Source organism: Nannospalax galili, unplaced genomic scaffold (assembly GCF_000622305.1).
Source record: "Nannospalax galili isolate Female #2095 unplaced genomic scaffold, S.galili_v1.0 scaffold24, whole genome shotgun sequence".
In the NCBI taxonomy this organism is placed as follows: domain Eukaryota; kingdom Metazoa; phylum Chordata; class Mammalia; order Rodentia; family Spalacidae; genus Nannospalax; species Nannospalax galili.
In genome coordinates this window covers 1,220,624-1,235,279 of record NW_008352654.1, presented here as the reverse complement: position 1 = coordinate 1,235,279, position 14,656 = coordinate 1,220,624, and the positions used below count along the sequence as shown (strand labels likewise).

The following is a 14,656-nucleotide window of genomic DNA, read 5'->3' as shown; positions in this document are numbered from 1 at the left end:
TTTCCGGTCTTTTTGAGACAGGGTCTCCCTGTAGCCCCAGTTGTCCTGGAACTCACTATGTAGACTAGGCTGGCCTTGAACTCACAGAGATCCACCTGCCTCTGTCTCCCAAGTGCTAGGACTACAGGCATGCACCACCACGCCTGGCCTACATTCATACTTTTTAAAAGATGATATTGAATGAAATCATCCAGGCACAGAAAGATAAACACAGACTGATCTCAAATCTGTCTGGAATCTGAAATAAATGAACCCACAGAAGCAGAGGAAATGAGGGTTACCAGGAGCTGTGGCTGAATGGGGAACAGTTTGGGGAGCTAGTGGTCAAAAGGTATAAATTTCAGTGCTGGCAAGATGGCTCAGCTGGTAAAGGTACTTGCCATCAAACCTGGCAACCTGAGTTTGAGCCCCAGAACCATATGGTAGAAGGAAAGAATTGACTCCCTCGAGTTGTCCTCTGACCTCTATACACATACTTTGTGGCATGCACACTCCTACACATGTCCATCATGCACATATACAATAAATAGGTAAATGTTAAAAAATAAAAGATATAAATTTCAATTAGAAAAGAAGAATAAACTCAAGAGGTCTACTATACAATATGGTGACAATTAATAACAATTATATACTTGAAAATCACTGAAGGGAGATTTTAAGTACACTCATCCCTTCCTAAATAAGCACAAAAATAACTGATCCAATTAGCATGTATATTAATGCAAAGTAATACACATTTTATGTGTGTATATGTGTATGGTGTATGTATGTGTTCATGTGGATATATGAATGTATGCATGGGGATATATGTGCATATACACTTGTATATGGGTCAGAGGATGATTTTCAGATTTTTACTGTCTTCCTTGATTGCTCTTAGCCTTGTTTCTTGAGACCAGGGTCTCACCAAACCTGAAACTCATCGATTCAGCTAGGCTGTCTGGTCAGTGAGCTCTAGGGATCTGCCTTGGGATTACCAGCATATATCACCTTGTTGGCTTTTTACCTGGGTACTGGGAATCTGAACTCAGGTCCTCCCTCATGCTTGCATAGCAAGCACTTTACATACTGAACTCTCTCTCCTAATACACATGTTAATTAGTTTATTTTAGCCATTCCACAATGTGTTCATATTTCAAAATATCACTGCACATTATATATGCATATATATATTAGAAAAAAAAATTTGGTCTTTTTGAGACAGGGTCTCCCTGTAGCCCCAGCTGTCCTGGAACTCACTATGTAGACCAGGCTGGCCTTGAACTCACAGAGATCTGCCAGCCTCTGCCTCCCAAGTGCTGAGATTAAAGGCATGCACCACCATGCCCAGCTAATAAAAATATTTTTTAAAAATTAAAAAAAAGAGAAATACCCATTGATCTTCAAGGGGGCAAAAGCCATTTTTGCAGATCTTATTTCCCCAAGTTCCACAAAGAAATTTTATGAACCAGTGAGATGGCTCAGCAGGTAAAGGCACTTGCTACTAAGCTTGATGACCTGAGTTTGATCTCTAGGGCCTACATAAGTAAAAGGAGAAAACTGTCCTCTGACCTCCACACATGCACCTTGGCACATAAGCACCTATACCATGAGCACACAAACTAAATAAATAATTTTTTAAAAGATATCTTCTGGGCGTGGTGGTGCACGCCTTTAATCTTAGCACTCAGGAGGCAGAGGCAGGCAGATCTCTGTGAGTTCAAGGCCAGCCTGGTCTACATAGCAAGTGCCAGGCCAGCTGGGGCTACAGCAGACCCTGTCTCAAAAAGTCAAAAAAAAAAAAAAAAGATATCATTAGTTCTTAAAGGTCTGGTGTTGCAAAGTTAGTCACAGAATAACCTTCTAGAGCACCTGTCTTTTGACTTTGATTCTTGTGACAATAGCATGTCTCTGATGGCTGGGCTAAAGGAGTACACATAGTGCTCTCCTTCTCTGTCACCATACTCTAATCCATTTATTCCAGCTGAGCATCAGTGGCTATACTTAGCTGTTTGGTAAAACTTATTTTGGTCCTTATTAGCCATTTATTATTGAGAATGTTCTCTAGCTGTGTCTTCCTTTACTAAGTGATTTCAGAAAAACTAGCTCTTCATAGGTTTTACTGTTGAAATATATTCTTGCACATACCAAGGGGCTTGTTAGAAATAGTGATACTTTAATCCAATTGTACAGCCTGGTTGAATGTGTTGGTGTAGGACAAGGTCTCACTTTGTAGTCCAGGCTAGACTCAAACTCTTGATCCTTCTGCCTCAGTCTCCCAAGAGCTGGGATTCCAGGTGTGTACCACCACCACACCTGGCCTGACGATGTTTTTCTAAGCACAGTGGTGCTTAATTATCATTAGCTGTTTTTGCCAGACACATCATACACTTAGGGCAGGACTTGTTACCAGCGATAACAGATAACTGCATCTCATATAGTCTTTTTGACCATTTGGCTTTTGGGTACCTTTCAGGTCATATTCCAAAAACCATTATTTTTACCTTGTATTCTGGCTGATGACATGTCATCCTAAGACGTGTTCGCATTATACCTCTCCTTATTGCTTATGATTATGTCCCCAGTAGCATCTTGAGCCCACAAGTTCTTTGCAAGAATTTTCTAGTCACTCCTCTGCTTTTGGAGGACTTTTTCATTTAATACCAAACAACATCAAAATCCAGGAAACAGAGCAGTAGGGAAATCACATTACATTGCAATATGACAAAGTCAAATATGAGGAGGTGCCAGTCACCTGGAAACCCCACCCTAGCACATATTGCATGCCAAGCAAGACATGTGACAGTCTGACATATGAACAGATCAAATGAGGGCATACACTAGTAAAGCTTAATGCTTTTTTTACCATTCAAAATGTAGTTCAAGTTCTAATATTTTCCATGCCATGGCCTGTTTTGCTCTGAGTTTTCATGATCCTCTGTGGGGATGAATACCTGGCCAAGCAAGTCAGTCTTATGATGATAAATATGAATTCTGAAAACACTAAGATTAAGACAGAAGGATGGGAGTGATGCTAGGGAATGTACATGTCCATGGCCTGGGGGCTGGTGGTATGAGCCGAGCACAGGGAGGATGAAGAACAAGAGGCCATTGTCTGGAGAAACTCAGAAAGCTGGCTGATTAGATGCAGCCTGTGTGCATTATGAAGAGCAGAAGGTGGAAGAGAATGATGAAAAGCAGCTGCCAGGGGCCTGAGGGGTAAAGCCAAGGTAGCATTTGTGTGATGCTCCAGTAGCAAGGACACTGGACCATACCAACCTGTCTTTCTCACAATAGTAACTGTCAGGCAGGATCCTTTTTCCCATTTACAGATCAAGAAGACACAGCTCAAAGAGGTTAAGAAACTTGCCCAGGTAAGGAGGTTGGTGGGAATAGAGTTGAACACAGGCTTTGATCACAAAGGCCATTCATGTATTTTGCACTTCTATCTGTTGAGAGAGAGAGAGAGAGAGAGAGAGAGAGAGACTGGCCAACCTGCTCAGGCAGGTCTGGCTAGGCTAGCAGGCCAGGGAAGCATTGCCTCCTAGATGTCAAGAGGGAGCAGAAGTCAAGCAGGTCTTTGCTTCCTGGGCAACTAGGACCAGGGAGAGATCTTGGCTAGAGCTGGGAGCAAGAAGGGAAATGCTGCTGGAACCTGAAGAAACCATGGGAACACGGGTCATGCAGTAAGCTGAGAGGACCCAGCTGCAGTCATATGCAAGCACATGATCTTCCTACACAGGAGACCCTGCATGGTAAGGAGGCTGCTCTCACTGGACTGAAGAGAAAGTATTAGATGGGTAGGGCTGGAGGAAAATAACTTCCAAGCTCCTGTCTCTGGTGACCCTACCAATTTTGCCAACAGTTCCTACTTCAAACTGGCTATCTCCATACCTTTCCTCACAACCCCTAGATTAGTTTACAAGGGGCTTCTGTAAAACCAAGTCCAGCATCAATCCAGAAAAACCAGCCTAACTCACCTTGAATAAAGGAGCAGACATTGTGATGTCTACATGGCCTACAGTGAGAATTCAGCAGCCACTGAGTTGTGTGACTCACAGTGATGAGGAAGGCAGGTGCTCCTCCTGCATGCTCCCAGCGCACCAGCCTTCCCTGCTCATACCACTTAACATGTTATGCTGTGGTCACTTGTTGGCTTGTCTGTCTCTCCCCCTAAAGCACAAGCCCTGTGAGGACAGGGACTTCATCTCCATCATCTCTAGTGACAAGCCCAGCACCTGCAGCAGTCTGGGCACTCAGTCCAAATGGAAACAAACAGTAACAGCAAACGCTGGAACAGACTTATTGCAGGCTAGTTCCTATTGCAAAGGCTTTGCATGTAGTAACTTATTTAATCCCCATCATAGCCCTTGGAGGTACTTAGTAATATTATCCCCATTTTACAGATGAGCAAACTAAGCAGTCAGAAGTTGGAAGCATGCCTAAGGTAACCCAGTGAGTGGATCATGAATGCTGGCAGGCTAGCTGCAGAGTTCAAATTCAGAGGCATCCACTACCTCAGATAAACAAGTGACTCCACAAGAAGCCTTGGGAATTATGTACATAGAGAACTCTGGGGTCCAGGGGAGGCCATAGGAAGACTGCCACCTTTCCTGGGGGCCTTCCCCTGCTTTTCCTTTATCATTTATTTATTTATTTTTATGTGTATGAGTTTATTTATTTTTATGCCTGCATGTGTGTAAGTGTACCTGTGTTGTGCAGTGACCATGGAGGACAGAAGACGGTGTCAGATCCCCTGGAACTGAAATTATGGATGGTTGTTAGACACCATGTGGGTGTGAAGATTCGAACTCAGGTCTTCTGCAAGAACAGCCAGTGCTTTTAAACACTGAGTTATCTCTCCAGCCCTGCTTTTCCTTTCTTAACAAGGGGTCAGGAAAAGGAATGGAAAGCAGAATGTAGGGATAGTCAGAAGGAGACCAGAAGACTAATCAGATGTTTGAGGAGTGCACAGTGTACCAAACCACATATAGTCAACAAAGAACAAGATGAAGAGTCTGTCCTAATCCTCATGGTCATACCAGACCAAGAATGTAGCAGGTCAGAGAAGGAATTTGTGACCTGAAGCTCCAGAAAGAGAAGGTGGCTACAATGTGACTCCAGCAGATGAGTTCAGGAGACACATGGGGAGTTTCAGTGTCCTTGCAGTTGGCACCTAGACATCTGATGAAGCCAGTGCATCTGCCGAAGGCCCTGTCAGGATCAACTTCAACTCCACAACATCTGAACATGATAGAATGTCCGTGAAGCATGTAGGGCAGCCGTGGGTAATTTTCCTGCTATGAAAAATGGGCTGTGGGGCTCTGGACCTTGACCTCAGCATTTATTGTCCATGGCCTCAGCCCTGTCTATCCTTTGCTGTATCCCATTGCTCAACAGATGAGATAAAGGAACTGAGTGCTCCTGGCTGCGGTCTATCCTGCCCTGCTAATTCCTCCCTTCAGCTGCTGGGACTCCCAAAGAGGCCTCAACAAAGACAAGCTAATTGATGGAGACAGTTTTGGCCCTGATTCCACAAGCAGAACTGGGGAGGAGACGGTGAAGACATGTGTCTGGCCACAGGGCTGTTTACAGCACGCCGATCTCGGCCTGTGATGACAAGTGCCTGCGGCAGGGAGATGTGGAGGGTCCCCACTGCATACCCCTTGCCCAGAGAACAGACACATACTTGGCCCATGAGGCCAAATTTAGTGCCGCAGGGACATCTCATCAGGCTGGAGCCTTGCCCCAGATTTGCACACCTCAAGCAGGTAGGTATGCTGGAGAGAAACTTCCCTCCTCTGGTGGAAGTTGGGAGGGGTTGGGGCAGCCAGGTGCACAACTAATCCTGGCTTCACTCCAATTTGGGGACATTTCTTACCTTCTTTTAGCTTGAAGTTTTTTATCTGTAGAAGTGGGAACAGAAACTTGGTTTGTAGGGATGTCATGAAATTCACTTTGCTGAAACAATAAATGTCAGACCGGACCTAGCACAATCCCAAGACTTAGTTCCCCCTTCCTTCCCTTCACTTAGTTCTTCCTTCCCTTTCCTTCCTTCTTTCCTTATTCATTCCCTCTCTTCTCCTTCCTTCCTCCCCTACCTTCCCTTCCTCTTTCCTTCCCTCCCTTCTTTCCTCTCCTTCCTTTTCTTCCCTCCTTCCCTCCCTCTTTCCCTATCTTCCCTTCCTTTCATCCCTCCCTTGCTCCTCTCCCTCCTTCCTTCTTTTTCTTCTCTCTTTTTTTCAGCAACAGTCTGAAAGACAACATCTGGCCTGCTGCACTGCCCAGCTGGATGGATTTAGGCAAGTTACTCAACCTCTCTGAGCCTGGGCTTTCTTATTAGTAAGAGGAATGGCAACTCCTTCCTCATGGGGTTATTGTGAACACTAAGCAAGCACGTAAAGCTCTGAGCACAACAGTCATCACATTTTAGTCATGATCGTCGCCTCTGTTATCCAGACTTTCTCCTTGGTGACATGCCATGGCGTCCCTCAGTGAGGATGGATGTTTCCCTCAAAGAGAGCCTCCATCTGCTTCCTCAGAGAGGCACTAGGGCCAATGTTGCTACACACAGTGAGATGGAAAGGGCTCTGCGTAGTCCCTGGCTTATACTGGGGTCACCCAGCCACCCCTGTTCCAGCCCTTCCTGGAGTAGGCCAGAGATGCCACGCATCAAGTCACCCATCCCTGAAAGGCAAGGGAGAGGGCTAACTGAGCCTGGGACACAGTTCCCAGGAGGCTTCAAATCCCTTGGAAGAAGCTCTCAGATCACAGCCCAGCCAGAGACACTACTTTCTCAGCCTGACTGGAATTCCATAAATCCCATTTCTCTAGGGCAGCAGACCGAGTGTCTCATCCCCAGTCCTGGAGAACAGAAGCCCCACCCCAGCACAGCTGTTCCCTAAGCCAAGGTCCTCCAGTTTAGCAAATGCCTGAGCCAGGGTGCCAGAGGCACAGGCAGCAAATAGCAGGAGTCAGAGCAAATGGACTGGGACTTCAGGTCCGTCCAAACAGTGTGTGTGGTAGTGCAGACACCTGGAAGCATCATTCAACTTCCCAGAGAAGGAAAGGCACTTAGTGTGCTGCCTAGCATTTACAAGTGCTCCACATAATCAGTTGCTAATGATGACACTGACAATAATATCATTGCTGCTGTGACTTACCCTAAGGCTTTCTGCTCCAAAACTCTTCTAGGGCCCCACATCACTTTCACATACTCAACTTTCCTCTGGTGCTGGCAGCACAAAACTACCCCCATTAACACTCCTTATGGGCCAAAGCTTTCATTCTGTTGGGCGTCCAATAAATCCTCAAATATGCACACATGCCCTCATCCTCTCAAAAGTCAAGCTCCTTCCCCACCATACCTGAAAAACCTGTTCTTGGGGCTGGAGAGATGGCTCAGTGGTTAAGAGTACTGTCTGTTCCTGCAGAGGACCTGGGTTCTGTTCTCAGCACCCACACGGCAGCTAATAACTATCCATAACTACAGTTCCAGGGGATCTGAGGCCCTCTTCTGAGCTCTACAGGCATTGCATGACAAGGGCGCACTTACATACATGCAGACAATATACTCATACACATCAAATAAAAAATAATAAATAAGGGGCTGGAGAGATGGCTCAGCAGTTTAGAGCACTGGCTGCTCTTGCAGAAGACCCAGGTTTGATTCCCAGCACCCACATAGCAGCTAATAGTCATCCATAACTCCAGTTCCAGGTGAATCTGTCACCTCCTTCTGACCTTTGTGGGCACTGGACAATACAGGTACACTTATGTACATGCAGGCAATACACTCATACACATAAAAAATAATATTTTAGAAAATAACTAAAATATTTTTTAAATTAAAAAAAACAAAACAAAACGCTGTTCTTGATAAGTTTACCACGGTGGGGAGCTCAGCACTTCCACGCATAGTACATTTTATTGCTGAGCATCTGCAGCCTTTAATAAGTTGTCCCTTGTGCTTGGTTTCAAGTTGAGCTCTGCTTTCCAGAAACATCTATACTTTTGCTTTTTCTCCTTAGGATCCTTGGAAACAAGCCTACCTTCTTCTTCCTAGGGAAATTCTTTGAGCATGTCTCTATTAATTCTGGGGCCTGGGTTATATGTTCCTAATTTGTCTGTCAGACCCAATTTTGATGGACATTGTCCTTCATGCACAGATGACCAAACCTTGTGTATATACTCTTAGCATGATGTTCTAGTCTAGTTTCCTAAGTGTGTCTCCCTTAGGCAGATCCAAGTATCCCCCCAGACAGAAAGATCCAGGCCAGCTGAGACTCAGCTACACCATTTTTTAAGTGCTACCTTTATCTGTCCTTGCTATGTAATCCTGGACAAACTCCTCAGCCTTTTCTTAAATGCATGTTCTTCATCTGTTACATGGGCTTCAAGATCCTCATCTTATGCTTATGCAAATAAAATGAGCCAAGCAGGTGACATGCCAGTTCAGCAACTTGCAGTCATTCTTGTTTACAAGATGCTGAATTTTTTGAAGAACAGAGGGACAGAATCGAATCCCTGGAGAATCAAGGAGAAGCCTGGATTCTGAGGTGAACTCATCTCAGGCCAAGCAAATGGAAAGACAATCTCGTGGCAAACAGCTGGAGCCCACCACTACAGGCCTGGAGCCAAGTGCCAGCCCCACCCATTCCAGCAAAGGGGCCTTTGGGTTGACACAGCTTGTGCCAAGCCTGATGGGGCAGCTGCCAACTTTCCAGTCAACCCAGATGTCTGTCTTATACGGAAACTCAAAAATATGGCCTCAATCAAAGTGGCTCTTGAGAGTGGTGTGTTCTCAGACTCTAGCAAGGGCACCCAAGAAGCTCTGAGCTGGGACCATTACTAAATCCTAAGGGGTCGGGAAGACAGGGATTAAGCTAAGTCCCAAAGGTCAGCAGGGGATATGCTGCATCACCCACTCAGAGGGAGGGGAGAAAGGGGATCCACAGTGGGTCTAAACTGATTCCTAGAGTCATCTCCATGAGGAAGGGGGCTTTGGAATTCTTCTGGAAGAAAAGAGATTGTCTGTTGAGACTCCTAGGCATCTAGGCAGTCCTTTTCCATATTAGAAATAGCAGCATTCAGCTGGGCGTGGTGGTGCACGCCTGTAATCCCAGCACTTGGGAGGCAGAGACAGGCAGATCTCTGTGAGTTCAAGGCCAGCCTGGTTTACATAATGAGTTCCAGGACAGCTGGGGCTACAGGGAGACCCTGTCTCAAAAAGACTAAAAAAAAGAATAGCAGCATTCAGCAGTGACCATCTTCAGCAGTCAGCAGAGCTCTTCAAAAGACCAAGGTGACCTAGGGGAAGCCATGAAGTCATGTGGCTCCCAGGCTGCCTACTCTGTTGTTCCCATTGTGACTTGATTCTGTTGGGGACAAAGCTTTCCCCAAGAGACACAATCCTCTTTTATCAGAGGAGAAATAGAGGCAAAGCCACTAGGGCTAAGACTGTTCTAGAATCCAGGAGTTCTGCCTTTCTTGTCAAGCATCCCCCTAAACTCACCCAGCAGCTTATTCCTTTGTCCTCTGATGCCTACACAGTAGCTTGCTTGTCATGCAAGGTCTGGGGTAAGGTGTGGGGCTAGGTGTCTGGCACACTTTCAACACAAACAAGGTTCCCCAACACCTCACTCCTTCCCTTTACAGAGCCCAGTTGCACTTTCATGTATTTTAAATGTTTATGCTGCCCTGGTCTTTGTTATTTCTTGCTTAGTGTGTTGGAATGCTTGTCATTCCAGGGTCTGTACCCTGATGCCCAGCTTGCTAAGCTATGCCAAGCACAGTCAGGGAGAAAGTGGGGGCACCATCTGGGAGATGGAGAGGCAAGAACTGAGCCTTCAGGATGTGGGGAGTATATAGCTTGTGCCCTGCATCCTCACATGCATGTGGGGCACTTGATCTATGGAGGTCTGCTCCCATGTCCACCATGGCTAAGCTCCAAGTCCTGCATGAACACAGCTCGTCAGCTCTGCAGGGGGCAGGGTCCTTGGTTGACCAGTGGGCTGGGCTCGGAAGACTGATACACTGCCCAGATCAGGAGTAGGGGAAAAGAGTAGATGGGCAGACAGATAGCTCCTGAAGTGCAAATGCTGGCCATCTATCTCATTCCCGCCCTCCAAGTCAGGACTTCCTTATACTCACAACAGGTTCATGGTTACTGTGGCTGCCAGCCCCTTGCTAAGAGGAGCAGGCTCAGGAACTCTCACTGACCACAGCTATCCCCACTATGGGCCTCACAGCCTGTGTCTCTGTATCCTCCACAAGCAGGGCACTGTGTTCCTGCTTAAGTCCCATAAGCAGTAGATGAGACATTTAAGTGAAAGATCTGGGGCCTGGTGAGATGGCTCAGCAGATGCTTTCAGCCAAGTCTAATGACCTGAGTTTAATCCCCAGAATCCACATAGTGGAAGGAGAAAACCAACTCATGAAGGTTGTCATCTGACTTCTACAGGTGTGCACATGCTCACACATATGAAATAAATAAATAAATGTAAAAAATAAGTGAATAATTCAAGACAGCTTGGATTTTCATTTCCACTAACATCATTGTCAAGTTGAAGAAGAGAAACTGACCTCAAGAACCCCTCAGGACCCTAGGTGTCCCCAATCCCATCAGAGGACTGCGTGTCAAGGGCTCAGAGGCATGCATGGTAGTCAAACCTCAGCATCCAGGGTATACAGACTTACCCAAAGGAAGGTTATTAGAGGGGGCTACGCCTCAGATATGAGAGAGGCCAGCTTCTGGAAAGGCCCTTTCTAAAACCCTGTTTCTCAGCCACAGCCTGCCGCATATGTTGGCTTTCCCTTCCATTGTCTCTCAGATTGCAGAGCCAACACCATGGCAGGAGAAGCCTTGAAGGCTGCTGCCTTGGAATTGCTTCTTAGGTGAACACTCTCTGCCCACTCCTAGGTCAGCTTTACTGGGCCTGAGTGCCTGAGCAGGTCAGCGCCTCGGCCAGCAGCAGCGGGTATTAGGTGTCCCCAGAAGAGCTGATGCTGTCTGCATAGTCAGCCCACATGATGGACTTGGAACCCCTGCATGCCTCATTCCAGGAAACATTGCTTCCCTTCTTGGTCTCACCAGCCAATGCAATTTCCTCTCCTTTGTCCAAATCCTTAATCATTCTTTATATGTCATCCTGTGTGTCACCTCCTCTAAGAAGCTTTCCCTGACTCACCAGCTTGAGCTGTGCCCCCTCCCCACAGTATACAGACTGGCATATTGTACACTGCATAAAAGCACCCCATCTAAGAACATCATAGGCACCCTAGAGTTGTATATTTATGAAGATGGTTCTAGTCAAATAGAAAGGACTACTTTGCCTAACCTGTGTGAAAGTGGCCCAGGATCCATGAGTAGCCTGTGTCCCCACAGCCCTCAGCACTAGCCACTATTTCTGATGTCCACCATCCACAGCCCATTAGACTACCAGCTTGAAGAGAAGAGGCACAACTTCTACCTCATTCTCCATGGTCCACTCAGGCTCTTCACACCAAATGGGTCTTAGTCACTTAAAATACTTGGCTGACTAAAGAAATATGGGCTACAGAAGTTTCAAGAATTGGCTTGAGGGCTGGAGAGATTGCTCAGTGGTTAAGAACACTGGCTGCTGTTTCAGAGGACCTGGGTTTGACTCCCAGCACTCACATGCCAGCTAACAACTGTCTATAACTCCAGTTCCAGGGGAAATTTAATGCCCTCTTCTGACTTCTGCAGGTATTGCACAACAGGATTGCACTTACACACATGCAGGCAATACACTCGTACACATAAAATAACAGGAAACAAGGTCAAGAATCAACAAATGGGACCTCATTAAACTAAAGAGCTTCTGTACATCAAAGGAACTAAAAAGCTTCTGTATATCAAAGGAGGCAACCAGGGAAGTGAAGAGAAAACCCACAGAATTGGAGAAAAATCTTCACCAGTGACAATCTGACAGAGATTTAACATCCAGAATATACAATGGATTCAAAAAACAAAGAATCAAGAAAGGAAGTGACCCAATTAAAAGATGCTCTAAGGAGGAACAGAGAGTTCTCAAAAGAAGAACTAAAGATGACTAAGAAGCATCTTAACAGATGTTCAACATCACTAATAATTAGGGAAATGCAAATTAAAACCACTTTAAGATTTCATCTTACCCCAGTCAGACTGGCTAAGATCAAGAGAACAAATGATACCTAATGTTGGAGAAGATGTGGGGAAAGGGAACACTCAACCACTGCTGGTGGGGCTGCAAACTTGTTCAACCCCTATGGAAAGCAGTGTGGAGAACTCTTAAAAAACTATAACTGAAACTACCATTTGACCCAGTTATACCACTCCTTGGCATATACCCAGGGCAGTCATCTTCCAGCATCATCTAAGATCAATGTTATGAGCTCATCCACAGTGTGAATCTCTCCCAGTGCCATAAGCTGCACCTCAGAAAGGGGGAATCATGGGCTGGTTCAGCGTTGTCTCAGACTCGTGGGAGGTGACCTTCTCAGAAAGCCTTCTACTCTTACCCTAGACTTCCTCATCTGAAGATGTGGTGCTCCATGTTTGTGGCCCCCAAGGACTGCTTAACTGTGGGACTTCTGGGATGAAGCATATCTTAGAACTACTGCATCCTCAGCCCTCTCAGGTCTGTTATGCTTTTCTAAATAACTCTGATTTGTTGTATGAAAAGGTCCAGGATGGGAGTTACGGACATGGGACTGTCCGCATCAGTCCTGGGGTTTGAACACAGACAGAGGAAGCCACAATATTATGTGAGCAGCAGACATTTATGGAACCCCTTTGGATTAGGATCCTCCCCTTTCATGGATCCCACAGGATCACATTATCTCTTAGGATCCAGACCAGCACACACCTATCTCCACTGCTCTGGTGAGTTCACGTGGATGTGTGAAAACAGGAAGAGTGGGCAGGATGCTGTGTCAAGGCCTGACTTGGTAATGACCTAGTTCTCAGGCTTATTGTGAAGGAGAGTAGCTGAGCCCTTTGACAATAGGGCCTGAATTCAGGTAGTTCGCATCTCTTCCTCATATCCTCTGAGAGACTCTGAACATGCAGCTCCCTTGGCCATGCCTGTGAGGGAGTGTGCTTTGAGTCCTCTCCACCAGGAGAAAGGCTGCTGATGTCAATGTTGGGTCTTGCCCTCCTAGGTCAACTAAGCTCCAGGGTACTATGAGCATCTCTCAAAATGTCCTGGAACTGTGGTGAATCACCTGTCCTCTTGATCAAGGAGTCAATGGAGACCCCAACAAATGGACTTGAACCAATGTCCTGTCTACAAAGAGGAGGGTCAACACAGAGAAATCATTTCCTCCATGCTTCCAAGAGAAGCCAGCCATGGTTGAGTAGGACCTTTGACTTCTCTTCATGGAAGGTAGACAGAACTGGTTAAAATAGGGGTCAGGGGCTCCTCCCTAAGCCCACGTGACCCCTGAGAAACATGCCCCCAAACGACCTTAAGAGTAAAAATAAATTGGTTTATCTGGGCCAACTATATGGCCTTAAACACCCCATAAAGTGTAACCAAAGATTAAAGGGGCCAATATAATTTTTAAGAGTCCACATGTTTAGCTAAAGGCTACATAACAAGAAACAATGCCAGATAAGAGATACCTTCTGCTGAGTTGTTGGCCAGGGTGTCCCAAGGGACTCCCAGATAGTAACCCAGCATAGAACTGGGAAAATGAACAGCAGACCCCAATCATATCTAAAGGAATACTGACAACTGATTGCTGCTAGATGAGGAACAGCTGACTTTCCTAAAACAAAGACCGCTAGATAGGCTGACTAGATTCACCAGATGGACAAGTAGTAGGAAATGGCTGGGGGCGGGGCCGACAACACAGGGGATAGTAGCAGGGATATCAGAGTATCCCTGTAGTGAGGGGAGGGAGGCTATGGGAGGGTGCCATCTGGGAAGTGGGTGTATAGTTGAATAAGATGGTTTGGGATGTTCTGTATGATACACACACACACAAATCAACAAATTTTTTAAAATGCATTATATTTGGGGAGAAAGCATAAAAATTTACATCATATTAACTGGTAGAGGTGATAAACATTACCATTGAAATCTACCCAATGACTCTATAGACATACACAGGCACCAGGGATCCAAGTGCAACAGATTATGACTAGTAATAATCAGATACATACAGATTAGAGATGCATGTGCCAACATCTCAGTGTTAGTAGCAAAAACAATGAGTCTTTCTGTAAGAAACAGTTTATTTTATAGCCACTTTTGAAAGAGCTGTATCTTTGCTCTGGAAACTGTTATTGAGCATATTAAAGCTGTAATGATATGCTTCTTCTTAAAAAAAATTAAAAAAACAATGTTAAAAAAATGTAGGAAGCAGCATATTTTAAAATGAAATGGAGATCTTCTTTAAAGGGTGAAAACTCATTCAATTTTATGTCTTACAGGGTTTATACTGAGTTCAATATTGTATAACTGTATTAATTCAACTGTGAACCTAAAAATTTACAGTCACTTTTGAAAGAGATGTATCCTTTCTCTGGAGTGTGTTACTGAACATGTTAAAGCTGCAATGAAATGCCTCTTCTAATCATGTGGTTATTAAATTTTAAAAAAATGTATATGTAATACAAATTAGTAAATATTTTGGATGCAAACAATAAAAAAATTAAAGAAATATATGC

General features: G+C 45.3%; 1 protein-coding gene across 13 annotated transcripts in view; it reads right to left on the bottom strand.

Moving 5' to 3' along the window:
• The window catches only part of Ltbp2 (latent transforming growth factor beta binding protein 2), a 103,369-nt gene that overhangs the window by 35,122 nt on the left and 53,591 nt on the right, over positions 1–14,656 (bottom strand). The window lies entirely within an intron of this gene.